The sequence below is a fragment of the Bos taurus genome, chromosome 11 (genome assembly GCF_002263795.3).
Source record: "Bos taurus isolate L1 Dominette 01449 registration number 42190680 breed Hereford chromosome 11, ARS-UCD2.0, whole genome shotgun sequence".
NCBI classification, from domain to species: Eukaryota; Metazoa; Chordata; class Mammalia; order Artiodactyla; family Bovidae; genus Bos; species Bos taurus.
The window spans coordinates 106,280,345-106,295,286 of record NC_037338.1 but is presented as its reverse complement, the minus strand read 5'-3'; the positions used below and the strand labels follow the sequence as shown (position 1 = coordinate 106,295,286).

Genomic DNA, 14,942 nt, shown 5'->3' with positions numbered 1-14,942 from the left:
TCTGGGTCATGAAGATCTTTTTTGTACAGTTCTTCTGTGTATTCTTGCCACTGCTTCTTAATATCTTTTGCTTCTGTTAAGTCCATACCATTTCTGTCCTTTATTGTGCCCATCTTTGCATGAAATGTTCCCTTGGTATCTCTAATTTTCTTGAAGAGATCTCTAGTCTTTCCCATTCTGTTGTTTTCCTCTATTTCTTTCCACTGATCGCTGAGGAAGGCTTTCTTATCTCTCCTTGCTATTCTTTGGAACTCTGCATTCAAATGTTTATATCTTTCCTTTTCTTCTTTGCTTTTCGCTTCTCTTCTTTTCTCAGCTATTTGTAAAGGCCTCCTCAACCATTTGGCCTTTTTGCACTTCTTTTCTTGAGGATGGTCTTGATCCTTGCCTCCTGTACATCACTAAACTCCATCCATAGTTCATCAGGCACTCTGTCTGTCAGATCTAAGCCCTTGAATCTGTTTCTCACTTCCACTGTATAATAGTAAGGGATTTGATTTAGATCATACCTGAATGGCCTAGTGATTTTCCCTACTTTCTTCAATTTAAGTCTGAATTTGGCAATAAGGAGTTCATGATCTGAGCCACAGTCAGCTTCCGGTCTTGTTTTTGCTGACTGTATAGAGCTTCTCCGGAGAAGGCAATGGCACCCCACTCCAGTACTCTTGCCTGGAGAATCCCATGGATGGAGGAGCCTGGTAGGCTGCAGTCCATGGGGCCGCTAAGAGTCAGACACGACTGAGCGACTTCACTTTCACTTTCACTTTCATGCATTGGAGAAGGAAATGGCAACGCACTCCAGTGTTCTTGCCTGGAGAATCCCAGGGACGGGGGAGCCTGGTAGGCTGCCATCTATGGGATCGAACAGAATCGGACACGACTGAAGCAACTTAGCAGAGCTTCTCCATCTTTGGCTGCAAAGAACATAATCAATCTGATTTAGGTGTTGGCCATCTGGTGATGTCCATGTGTAGACTCATCTCTTGTGCTGTTCAGAGAGGATGTTTGCTGTGACCAGTGTGTTCTCTTGGCAAAACTCTATTAGCTTTTGCCCTGCTTCATTCTTTACTCCAAGGTCAAATTTGCCTGTTACTCTCAGTATCTCTTGACTTTCTACTTTTGCGTTCCAGTCCCCTATAATGAAAAAGACATCTTTCTGGAGTGTTAGTTCTAGAAGATCTTGTAGGTCTTCATAGAACCGTTCAACTTCAGCTTCTTCAGCGTTAGTGGTTGGGGCATAGACTTGGATTACTCACCTCACAGTATATACAAAAATTAGTACAGAAGTTATTCACAGACCTAAATATAAGAGCTAAAACCATAAAGCCACATGGAATAAAACAGCGAATCTTTACGATCCTGGATTAAGCATGATCCAGCATAGAAACAAATTAATAAATATCACTTTATAAAAATTAAAAACTTCTGTACTCCAAAAGACATTTTTAAGGGCACTACCCAGTATCTTGTAATAACCCTTAATGGGAGAGAATCTTAAAAAAGAATACACATATACTGAACCACTTTGCTGTCCATCTGAAACTAGCACAACATTGGAAATCAGCTATATTTCAAGAAAAATCTAAAAAACAAAACATTTTAAAATTATTTTAAAAAACTGAGAGAAAATATTTACAAATTATGTAGCTGGTAAAGAGACTTACAGCTAGACTATATGAAGACCCCTTGCAAGTCAATAATGAGGCAAACATCTCCAATGATAGAAATGGCTGATAAGCACATGGAAAATGGTCAGCAGCACTAGCTGTTAGGGGGATGCGAATTGAAGCCACACACTAGTATCAGCGACAAAAAAGACTGCCAGTAACAAGCTTTGGCAAGGACTCAGAGAAACCGTCACCTCACACACTGCTGGTGGGATGAAGAACGGCAGTCACTTTGGAAAGCAGATAGGAAGTTTCTTTCAAAATGACACACACAAAAATTTATATGACTCAGAGTCCCACTCCTTGAGATTGGTTCAAGATAAATAAAAACACAGGTCCACACAAATAAATTTTTGGCTAATGTTTCTTGCACCATTTATGCATAGAAGCCAAAAAATGGAAACAGTGCCAATGTCCATTAACTGGTGAGTGAGTAAAGGAAGTGCCTTTGATCCATTTAATGGAATCCTATTTAGCAATAGAAAGAAAGACAGCATCTGCCAGTATGTCCTAGGGCACGGGTGAACCTCAAAAACATGCTAAGTGAAAGAAATCAGACACAAAAAACCACAGAAGATTCCATTTGCATGAAATGCATTTTCAAAAGGGCAACCTGTAGGGACAGAAAGAGGATTAGTGGTTTTCAGAGAAACAGGTGGAAACAGGGACTCGTGGAAGATGAGCAGGATGGCTTTCTGGATGATGAAAACATTCTAAACCTGAATTGTGGCGATATTTGCACAATTCTGCAAACTTACTAAAAATCAATTCTTGCTGTTCAGTTGTTAAGTCGTGTCAGACTCTTTGACGCCACAGACTGCAGCACGCCAGGCTTCCCTGTCCTCCACCATCTCCCGGAGCTTGCTCAAACTCATGTCCATCAAGTTGGTGCTGCTAACCAACTGTATCTCATCCTCTGTCATCCCCTTCTCCTTCTACCTTCAATCTTTCCCAGCATCAGGATCTTTTCTATGAGTCAGTTCTTTGCATCAGATGGCCAAAGTATTGCAGCTTCAGCTTCAGCATCAGTCCTTCCAATGAATATTCAGGATTGATTTCCTTTAGGATGGACTGGTTGGATCTCCTTGCAGTCCAAGGGACTCTCAAGAGTCCTCTCCAACACCACAGTTTGAAAGCATCAATTCTTCGGTGTTCAGCTTTCTTTATAGTCCAACTCTCACATCCATACATGACTACTGGAAAAACCACAGCTTTGACTAGATGGCCCTTTGTTGGCAAAGTAATGTTTCTGCTTTTTAATATGCTGTCTAGGTTAGTCATAATTTTTCTTCCAAGGAGTAAGCTTCTTTTAATTTCATGGCTGCAGTCACCATCTGCAGTGATTTTGGAGACCAAGGTAATAAAATCTATCACTGTTTCCATTGCTTCCCCATCTATTTGCCATGAAAATGGGCCTGGATGCCATGATCTTAGTTTTTTGAATGTTGAGCTTTAAGCCAGCTTTTTCACTCTCCTATTTCATCTTCATCAAGAGGCTCTTTAGTTCTTCTTCACTTTCTGCATATCTGAGGTTATTGATATTTCTCCTGGCAATCTTGATTCCAGCTTGTGCTTCTTCCAGCCCAGCGTTTCTCATGATGTACTCTGCATAGAAGTTAAATGAGCAGGGTGACAATATACAGCCTTGACATACTCCTTTTCCTATTTGGAACCAGTCCGTTGTTACATGTTCAGTTCTAACTGTTGCTTCCTGACCTGCATACAGGTTTCTCAGGAGGCAGGGAAGGTGATCTGGTATTTCCATGACTTTAAGAATTTTCCAGTTTGTTGTGATCCACACAGTCGAAGGTTTTAGCATAGCCAATGAAGCAGAAGTACATGATTTTCTGGAACTCTCTTGCTTTTTCTATGATCCAGCAGATGTTGGCAATTTGATCTCTGGTTCCTCTGCCTTTTCTAAATCCAGCTTGAATACCTGGAAGTTCTTAGTTCATGTACTTTTGAAGCCTGGCTTGGAGAATTTTGAGCATTACTTTACTAGCGTGTGAGATGAGTGCAATTGTGCGGTAGTTTGAGCATTCTTTGGCACTGCCTTTCTTTGAGATTGGAATGAATACAGACCTTTTCCAGTCCTGTGGCCACTGCTGAGTTTTCCAAATTTGCTGGCATACTGAATGCAACATTTTAAGAGTATCATCTTTTATAATTTGAAATAGCTCAACTGGAATTCCATCACCTCCACTAACTTTGTAGTGATGCTTCCTAAGGCCCACTTGATTTCACACTCCAAGATGTCTGGCTCTAGGTGAGTGATCACACCATTGTGGTTATCAGGGTCATGAAGATCTGTTTTGTATAGTTTTTCTGTGTATTCTTGCCACCACTTCTTTAACATCTTCTGCTTCTGTTAGGTCCATACCATTTCTGTCCTTTATTGTACCCATCATGGCATGAAATATTCCCTTAGTATCTCTAATTTTCTTGAAGAGATTTCTAGTCTCGCCCATTTTATTTTTAAAAATCAATTAATTGTCCACTTAAAATGGGTAAATTTTGTGGCATGGAAATGATACCTCATTCAAACTGTTTTTTTTAAATAAACAGACAAGAAAACTACAACATAAAATAGAAGCTCAACCAGACTGATTAAGGCTGTAAATTTAGGTGGCTAAAGTATGAAGAAAACGAGATGGTAATTATCCTGAGAGTTGGGTGTCATAGAGCAGGGTGGGGAGAGGGCGTGGGGCAGGCGTGGGGGGTCAGTGAGTAGAGGGGAGGCCAGCTCGTCCAAGAGACTGGCTGTGTCCTATTTCTCGGCCTGGATGGTGAGCACAAGAGTGTTTGCTTTACAGTGAAGCTGTATTTTATTTTATTTTTGGCCACACTGTATGGTTTTGCGGGATCTTAGCTTCCCCACCAATGACTGAACCTGGGCCATGGCAGTCAAAGCACTGTGCCCTAACCACTGGACTTCCCACCAGACATATGTTTTGTTTTATAGACATTTCTTGATGTATGTTATATTACACAGCAATACCAACCAAAAATGTATTGTTTCTGAGAATAAGTCAAACAAAAATGAGCAAGACCTGTCTTCGGCAAATTACAGACTCTACTGAAAGACATTCAATCAGGCCTTAATAAGTGCAAAATAGTGTAAAGGGGTCGTTATTCCCCAAATTGACCTGTAGAGTCAATGCAATTCTGATCAAATCCCAAAAGGCTTTTCAAAGAATCTGACAAGGACTTCCCTGAAGGTGCAGCGGTTAAAGCTCTGCACTCTGTACTCTGGTAAGGCTGTGTCATGCAGAGGGCGCCGGTTTTGCCCCTGGTCAGGAAGTCGCTCTGCCTCTCCTCCAGATGGGCTCTTTGGTTGTCATGGCCCCTGCCAAGCTGCCCTGTTCCCCATGACATCAAGTTCCCCGTCTTGTTCTCCGGATTTGCCTTTGGTATATCATACTTCTAATACCCTGAATTGCAACTCCTCTGCTATTTTCGAATAAACTTGCTTCTGCTGGTAAAATAACTGGCTATCACTTATTAAGGTTGATCTATATGGTGTCAGAAGTGGAATCTGGGGTCCTTGCAGGCTCCATTTACCTGAGGGACCTGCGGCCGCCCCCGGCCAGCACGCAGCCCCCGGGGAGCCTGGCCCCAAGGTGTGCAATATTTCAGTCAAAGGAAGAAATAGCTCTTCTCCTAAGATGGAATCTGTTGTTTGGGAATGTGGTTGATCAACTTGACACGTTGGCCACATGGTACCCGATGTAAGAAAATGAAAAGAAGAGGCAAGATGATGTCCTTTTCCCATATTGTGAAACCAAAAACAAACGCCTTTTGTGAGACCAAGCTAACAAACCTCTGGCAGTACAGAGTAATTCTGTTTGAAGAACTTAACAGTAAGATAGAAGAAGTACTTTCAAGCTGAGACCTGTAGGTGTACAAAGATCTAAAATACATATTGAGTAGGCCTGATCATCTGAATCCCATTCAATCGAGAAAGCGTGGCTATGAGTTGGGTCGTCTGCTATCTGTGGCCCTTGACTATGTTTGTGGGCCAAACAGGTGGGCACAGTTTGTTTTCTTTGAGCCTATTACCCTGAGGATGTGCCAAGATTTGCCTTATAACACTGCCTTCATGCCCAATCTTCAGAATCACTATGACCAACAGATGGCAGTTTTAGCAATGGAGGTTCCCAGATTGTGGTGAGCCGTGTCCTCGGCTGGTGGGCCTGAATTTAGCTGGCGATCCTACTGAAGGAGCCTCAGTGGCAGTGTGAGGGACTCTGGCTTTTGGTGTCCCTGAGAGTTGAAAATTGATCCTGATCTTGGCTGTTCCTTTTTGCACATGGGTGATTGTTCACCTCCCTGTCCAAATATGTACTTTAGGAGAGAAGAGCTTTCATTTGCTCTGTATTTCATAGGATTGATTTCCGTCATTTGCCTCTCTGCCATGTTGTTTACTTTTTTAACTTTTTTGATTGATATGATAAGATTCCAGTATCCTGAAAGACCCATTATAATTTACACCGTCTGCTGCATGATGGTGTCATTAATTTTCTTTATTGGGTTTTTGCTTGAGGACCGAGTCGCCCACAATGCATCCAGCCCTGCACAGTATAAGGCTTCCACAGTGACCCAAGGATCTCATGACAAAGCCTGTATCATGCTTTTTATGATACTCCATTTTTTTTACTATGGCTGGCAGCATTTGGTGGGTGATTCTTACCATCACATGGTTCTTGGCAGCTGTGCCAAAGTGGGGTAGTGAAGCTATTGAGAAGAAAGCCCTGCTGTTCCATGCCAGTGCATGGGGCATCCCTGGAACGCTGACCATCATCCTTTTAGTGATGAATAAAATTGAAGGTGACAATAAAAAAAAAAAAGAAGTGGGATCTGAAGGAGGTGAGCCCCAAGAGACTATGGACCCTGGAACTGAGCGAGCCCCTCATGCTCATCACTTCCCTGGGTCTCATCTTGGACTCCACACTCCATTCTTTCTGCGTCTTGAGCTCTCTGACTTGTTCGGGCTCTGGAACGGCTTTATCCTCTTACGTGGAGGCTTCATCCTTTCTGGGTCAAGGCTTCATCCTTGGTGAGAACTTGGCTGTCTTCTGGGGAGTGCGGCAGTGACATTATTGGGGGATGAGCTAACTGGAATCCAGTGATTTGTTTTATTCCTTTTGGAATCTGGTCTAGGACTCCAGCAACTTTCTTGGGTTTCCAGAACTCAGGGAAAAGGGATCCTGGGCATCCAAACTCTCTGAGGGTGGCCCTCCCTCAGGGGCTCCGGCAGGTCCATGTTTAAAAGCTTGGACCCTGACAGGCTTGCCCCCCGCAACGTGTTCATTTTTTATAAAGTGGGCCAAACAAACTAAAAGTAATCTGGAATTAAGATGGCCATTACAGGGAACTTTAGGTCTTCCCAAACTCATTTTTCTTAAGATTCAATTGGAGCATTGTGGTTCTAAAATTGAACAAAAGGAATGGGATATTTATTTTCATTGGTACCTGGAAATTTCCAAATGTGCGCAAATTTCCAGGTACCAATAAAAATAAATATCCCATTCCTTTTGTTCAATTTTAGAACCACAGTGCTCCAATTGAATCTTAAGAAAAATGAGTTTGGAAGACTCAAAATTCTCCAAGGCAGGCTTCAGCAATATGTGAACCATGAACTTCCTGATGTTCAAGCTGGTTTTAGAAAAGGCAGAGGAACCAGAGATCAAATTGCCAACATCTGCTGGATCATGGAAAAAGCAAGAGAGTTCCAGAAAAACATCTATTTCTGCTTTATTGACTATGCCAAAGCCTTTGACTATGTGGATCACAATAAACTATGGAAAACTCTGAAAGAGACGGAAATACCAGACCACCTGACCTGCCTCTTGAGAAATCTGTATGCAGGTCAGGAAGCAACAGTTAGAACTGGACATGGAACAACAGACTGGTTCCAAATAGGAAAAGGAGTTCATCAAGGCTGTATATTGTCACCCTGTTTATTTAACTTATATGCAGAGTACATCATGAGAAACCCTGGACTGGAAGAAACACAAGCTGGAATCAAGATTGCCGGGAGAAATATCAATAACCTCAGATATGCAGATGACACCACCCTTATGGCAGAAAGTGAAGAGGAACTAAAAAGCCTCTTGATGAAACTGAAAGTGGAGAGTGAAAAAGTTGGCTTAAAGCTCAACATTCAGAAAATGAAGATCATGGCATCTGGTCCCATCACTTCATGGGAAACAGTGGAAACAGTGTCAGATTTTCTTTTTTTGGGCTCCAAAATCACTGCAGATGGTGATTGCAACCATGAAATTAAAAGACGCTTACTCCTTGGAAGGAAAGTTATGACCAACCTAGATAGCATATTCAAAAGCAGAGACATTACTTTGCCAACAAAGGTCCGTCTAGTCAAGGCTATGGTTTTTCCTGTGGTCATGTATGGATGTGAGAGTTGGACTGTGAAGAAGGCTGAGCGCCGAAGAATTGATGCTTTTGAACTGTGGTGTTGGAGAAGACTCTTGAGAGTCCCTTGGACTGCAAGGAGATCCAACCAGTCCATTCTGAAGGAGATCAGCCCTGGGATTTCTTTGGAAGGAATGATGCTAAAGCTGAAACTCCAGTACTTTGGCCACCTCATGCGAAGAGTTGACGCATTGGAAAAGACTCTGATGCTGGGAGGGACTGGGGGCAGGAGGAGAAGGGGATGACAGAGGATGAGATGGCTGGATGGCATCACTGACTCAATGGATATGAGTCTCAGTGAACTCCGGGAGTTGGTGATGGACAGGGAGGCCTGGTGTGCTGTGATTCATGGGGTCGCAAAGAGTCGGACACGACTGAGCGACTGATCTGATCTGATCTGATCTGAAAGTTCCCTGTAATGGCCATCTTAATTCCAGATTACTTTTAGTTTGTTTGGCCCACTTTATAAAAAATGAACATGTTGCGGGGGGAGAGCCTGTCAGGGTTCAAGCTTTTAAACATGGACCTGCCGGAGCCCCTGAGGGAGGGCCACCCTCAGAGAGTTCGGTTGCCCAGGATCCCTTTTCCCTAAGTTCTGGAAACCCAAGAAAGTTGCTGGAGTCCTAGACCAGATTCCAAAAGGAATAAAACAAATCACTGGATTCCAGTTAGCTCATCCCCCAAATAATGTCACTGCCGCACTCCCCAGAAGACAGCAAAGTCCTCACCAAGGATGAAGTTTCTGAAGCCTCAGGCTCCTTGAGATCCCTTCCCCCAGCGGGTTTGTCTCTGGCGCCCTCTTGTGTCTTCTCCATTTCCTTCTTCTCAGACTCCACCCGCTTTGTATCTGACTCCACCCCTTTGCATCTGACTCCACCACCCTAGTTTTGTCCTCTCCTGTCCGCTGTGGAAACCTGCCCCTTTAAAATCAATCTTCTTAGGATCCTACTGCTAAACCCCTAACTATGGAGCAAATAAATAACTAGAAAGAAACATTAAAATAGCAAATGCCCTCGATTTTTTATAATATAGAAATATACTCCAAAACTCCTAGGAGAAAACGTGCTTTCTGTTACTATTTGTTGAAATCTTGCTAAGTCATGCATTATGTTTGTAAAGGGGAATTTTGTTTTAAGTTAGTCCACCTTAAGGGGTGCCATTAAAATGGAGGATTCCAAACGTCCTGATGGACATCACCAGATGGTCAATACTGAAATCAGATTGATTACATTCTTTGCAGCCAAAGATGGAGAAGCTCTATACAGTCAGCAAAAACAAGACCGGGAGCTGACTGTGGCTCAGATCATGAACTCCTTATTGCCAAATTCAGACTTAAATTGAAGAAAGTAGAGAAAATCACTAGACCATTCAGATATGACCTAAATCAAATCACTTACAATTATACAGTGGAAATGACAAATAGATTCAAGGGATTAGATGTGATAGACAGACTGCCTGAAGAACTATGGAAAGAGAGATAAGAAAGTCTTCCTCAGGCCACCACATTCACCCTCTGCGATGGCCCACACTCTGTGGAGTGTGCTTCTCTCTGTATCTGAATAAATGCACTTCTTACCAAAAGAAAAAAGAAAAAAAGAAAGCCTTCCTCAGTGATCAGTGCAAAGAAATAGAGGAAAACAACAGAATGGGGAAGACTAGAGATAGCTTCAAGAAAATTAGAGATACCAAGGGAACATTTCATGCAAAGATGAGCACAAAAAAGGACAGAAATGGTAGGGACCTAACAGAAGCAGAAGATAATAAGAAGAGGTGCCAAGAATACACAGAACCATACAAAAAAGATCTTCATGACCCAGATAACCACGATGGTGTGATCACTCACCTAGAGCCAGACATCCTGAAATGCAACATCCAGTGGGCCTTAGGAAGCACCAGTTTGAACAAAGCTAGTGGAGGTGATGGAATTCCAGTTGAGCTATTTCAAATCCTAAAAGATGATGCTGTGAAAGTGCTGCACTCAATATGTCAGCAAACTTGGAAAATTCAGCAGTGGCCACAGGACTGGAAAAGGTCAGTTTTCATTCCAATCCCAAAGAAAGGTAATGCCAAAGAAAGCTCAAACTACCACACAATTGCACTCATCTCACACACTAGCAAAGTAATGCTCAAAATTCTCCAAGTCAGGCTTCAAGAGTACGTGAACCGTGAACTTCCAGATGTTCAAGCTGGATTTAGAAATGGCAGAGGAGCCAGAGATCAAATTGCCAACATCCGCTGGATCATCGAAAAAGCAAGAGAATTCCAGAAAAATATTTATTTCTGCTTTATTGACTATGCCAAAGCCTTTGACTGTGTGGATCACAATAAACTGTGGAAAATTCTGAAAGAGATGGAAATACCAGACCACCTGACCTGCCTCCTGAGAAATCTGTATGCAGGTCAAGAAGCAACAGTTAGAACTGGACATGGAACAACAGACTGGTTCCAAATGAGGAAAGAAGTACGTCAAGGCTGTATATTGTCACCCTGATTATTTAACTTATATGCAGAGTACATCACAAGAAATGCCAGGCTGGATAAAGCACAAGCTGGAATCAAGATTGCTAGGAGAAATATTAATAACCTCAGATATGCAGATGACACCACACTTACGGCAGAAATTGAAGAAGAACTAAAGAGCCTCTTGATGAAAGTAAAAGAAGAGAGTGAAAAAGTGGGCTTAAAACTCAGCATTTGGAAAACTAAGATCATGGCATCCAGTCCCATCACTTCACGGCAAATAGATGGGAAAACAGTGGAAACAGTGGCAGACTTGATTTTGGGGGGCTCCCAAATCACTGCATATGGTGACTGCAGCCATGAAATTAAAAGACACTTACCTCTTGGAAGGGAAGTTATGACCAACCTAGACAGCATATTAAAAAGCAGAGACATTCCTTTGCCAACAAAGGTCTGTCTAGTCAAGGCTATGGTTTTTCCAGTGGTCATGTATGGATGTGAGAGTTGGACTGTGAAGAAGGCTGAGTGCTGAAGAATTGATGGTTTTGAACTGTGGTGTTGGAGAAGACTCTTGAGAGTCCCTTGGACTGCAGGGAGATTCAACCTGTGCATCCTAAAGGAAATCAGTCCTGAGTGTTCATTGGAAGGACTGATGCTGAAGCTGAAACTCCAATACTTTGGCCACCTGGTTCGAAGAGCTGACATTTGAAAAGACCCTGATACTGGGAAAGATTGAAGGTGGGAGGAGAAGGGGACGACAGAGGATGAGACGGTTGGATGGCATCACTGACTCAATGGACCTGAGTTTGAGTAAACTCCGGGAGTTGGCGATGGACAGGGAGGCCTGGTGTGTTGCAGTCCCTGGGGTTGCAAAGAGTTGGACATGACTGAGCGACTGAAATGAACTGAACTGAATTCATAGGACTGAACTGCGTAAGCGTTTGTAAAAGCCTCACGGAAAACCAACTGCCTTTATATTTTGTTTTCCAGACACCATGTGCCCCTTTCCCCTCTCCTTTAAGCTGTCTGCATGTGCACGCGTGCTCAGTCGCTCCGTCGTGCCCCACTCTTTGCGACCCCACGGACTGTAGCCCATCCGGTTCCTCTGTCCATGGGACCCTCTAGGCAAGAAGCCTGGAGTGGATTGCCATGCCCTCCTCCTGGGGTTCTTCCCGACCCAGGGATTGAATCCGAGTCCCCTACGTCTCCTGCATTTGGCAGGCGGGTTCTTCACCACTAGCACTACCTGGGAAGCCCTAAGCACTCTATACCTTACGCTTCGGTAAAGTGCATCCTTGCATCAAAGGTTGACATTTACATTTTTCTCCCTACCTGATCCCCCAAGAGCTCTGAAACTCTTATTGAATATCAGCTTTTCATGACAGTGGACCTATCTGCACGGGTTTGATGGGGTCTGTTCTCCCCGGAACAGAACACCCAGCGCACGTGGCTCTGCCTCTCTGATCCGCAGCTGAGAAAGGGAGAAACGTTTCTGCACTGCCGCTGTTGAGAATAACCAGCAGGGGACTCCCTGGTCGTCCGGTGGTTAGAAATCCCCATTCTCACTGTCAAGGGCCTGGGTTCGACCTCTTGCTGGGGCACTAAGATCCCACGTGCCGCGTGGTGCAGCAAAAAAATAAAAAGTTTAAGAAGGTAACCAGTTGGAATTAACATACACACGACTGTACAGAAAAGAGATCACCAACAAGGACCTGCTCTAGCACAGAGAGCCACATTGTGCTGTGCCCCTGAAACCAACATATCGTTGTAAATCAATCATACATCAATTGACTTTTTAAAAAACTCAAAGAATAAAAATCACTGGGCTCTGGCAGAGCACCCCTTTTGCCGTGCCCTCTCGGAAGACCAAGACCCTCACACCATGCCCCAGAGGCCGGAGGTCCTAGAAAAGGCACCCCTAAAAGGACCCCCTCCAGCCTCGCCTGAAGGGCACTGCGAGGGCCTGGTGACTAGCCATTGTGCCACCCAACTCCAGGGAGGAGGCTCCAGGCCCAGTGTCACGTCTAAAGGAAGCACCAAATCCCAGCTGGACCTGCACGCGTCTGCAGACCTGAGGATAAACACCCATCAGGATCTGAAGCAGGGGGACACCAGCTTCCCCACAATGTCTGGATCCAGTCTGTGCACCTTCATTTCAACACAGCCCCTCACCTCGTCCCTCCCCCACAACTTCCCTCCTCGGAAGGACAACTCCCTCCTTCGTACTTCCCAATCCCTGGAGAAAGGGGGCTTCCCTGGCGGCTCAGACAGTAAAGAATCCGTCTGCAATGCAGGAGACCTGAGTTCGATCCCTGGGTTGGGAAGATCCCCTGGAGAAGGGAATGGCTACTCACTCCAGTATTCTTGCCTGGATAATCCCATGGACAGAGGAGCCTGGTGGGCTACAGTCCATGGGATCACAAAGAGCTGGACGTGACTGAGTGACTAACACTTTCCTTTCTGGAGAAGGGGACCACCTCTCTGATTGCCCGATTTGCCATCGGAAGCCTCAGCCCACCCAACGAAGTGAGGACCCTTTGGTTCACTCTCTAGGTAATTTCACTGGGGCTCCAGACGCTGCTGTCTGTCCAGACTGCTCCTCGGGCCCACATGACACAGCTAGGAAGCCGAGCCCGCCTAAACGTATTCTGATAGAGTAGGGAGTTGAGCCCACCTAAACGTATTCCTTGCTTCAGTGCGACCTGACTCTGGGATGGGAAAACAAGAGCTTCTGAATACCTGCGTGGACAGTTCTGTGGGGCTGCCCATGCAAGCTGAGTCACCTGTAGACTTGCTGACACACGGGCACATCTAAGTAGCTTCCTGGTGTGTGATCACATCTCAGCCTCGGTGAAGTGATGTCAGTGCCTCTGACTGGTGAAGGAATCCCAGGTTCCATCACACTGGTTGAAGCTTTGTGTATGCACACTCCCTGCGTGCACCTTCTTATGTGGAAGTTTGGGGGAGAGCCGTTATGCGTGGGCAGCCTCTCGTCTTGATGGCTGGAAAACAGGACGGTGTGCCCTGCTGTGTTCACTGTTCTGTTCTCCCTGCATAACTGAACAGAAGCCTCACGTGGATCCATCCCATTAAACCTCTGTAACTGCCTTAAGCAGGAATTCGCAGGAGGCCCAAGGACTGCAAGGAGATCCAACCAGTCCATCCTAAAGGAGATCAGTCCTGGATGTTCATTGGAAGGACTGATGTTGAAGCTGAAACTCCAATACTTTGGCCACCTGATGCAAAGAGCTCACTCATTGGAAAAGACCCTGATGCTGGGTAAGATTGAGGGCAGGAGGAGAAGGGGACGACAGAGGATGGGATGGTTCGATGGCATCACCGACTCAATGGACATGGGTTTGGGTAATCTCCGGGAGTTGGTGATGGACAGGGACGCCTGGCGTGCTGCGGTTCATGGGGCTGCAAAGAGTCAGACACGACTGAGCGACTGAACTCAACTAAGAGATTCTGGCTTTGCCTCTGTAGGGAGATCCTTCCTCCCATGGACAGGAGTGAGCACCAGTGAACATGTGTGTGTGTGTTACTGATCCACTTTGCTGTACGTCTTTCTCTCTGTCAAACGGTTAAGTGTCTGCCTGCAATGTGGGAGACCCACGTTTGATCCCTGGGTCGGGAAGATCCCCTGGAGAAGGGAATGGCAACCCACTCCAGTGCTCTTGCCTGGGAAACCCCATGGATGGAGGAGCCTAGTAGGCTACAGTCCACGGGACCGCAAAGAGTCGGACATGACTGAGCGACTTCCCTCTCGGTTTCCCTCTGTAGGGAGATCCTTCCTCCCATGGACAGGAGTGAGCACCAGCAAACGTATGATCAGGAATCCCTCCTGGACGCTAGGAGAGTTAGCCGACTCCAAGGCAGTCTCAGCTCAGCCACGGTCACTTAACACATCGGCCACAGTGGTTTTGGATAAACACATGCCTGTGATCACTACCTGCTGAGCAAGCAGGTGTCTGCAATAGCAAACTCCTCTTCCTGAAATGGTTAAGAGCCTCTGGGGAAGTAGAGACCCAACAACAGAAAATTAAAGAGCAAGCACGGCCGTCACCGGGAGCCCGCTCCTCCGGCTGTGTCCACTAGATGCCTGCAGGTCTGGCTTCCGGTTTAGAACCAGCTTGCAGACTGGGCGTCCCCGGGAGCCCCGGAGCTGGGAGGAGGATGGCCTTTCGGGGCAGGACGTGCCCCCTCCCCATCCCTTCCTGCTGGGGCCCAGGGTCTGAGTGCTGGCTGGACAGGCTGACCGCTTCCCTCTGCCGGGAGGGCCCCAATCCCCTCCTGGACAGACGGCTCACCGTCTGAAGCTGACCACCACGAAGGGCGGGTGAAGGAAAGGGCTCTGACCCTGGGGGACCCTCAGGGAGGGGG

At 45.5% G+C, this 14,942-nt stretch overlaps 1 pseudogene; it reads left to right on the top strand.

Annotated features, from left to right (window-relative positions):
• The first annotated feature begins 5,617 nt into the window (after window positions 1-5,617).
• On the top strand, window positions 5,618-6,965 carry LOC132346532 (frizzled-3-like; annotated as a pseudogene).
• The last annotated feature ends 7,977 nt before the right edge of the window (window positions 6,966-14,942 follow it).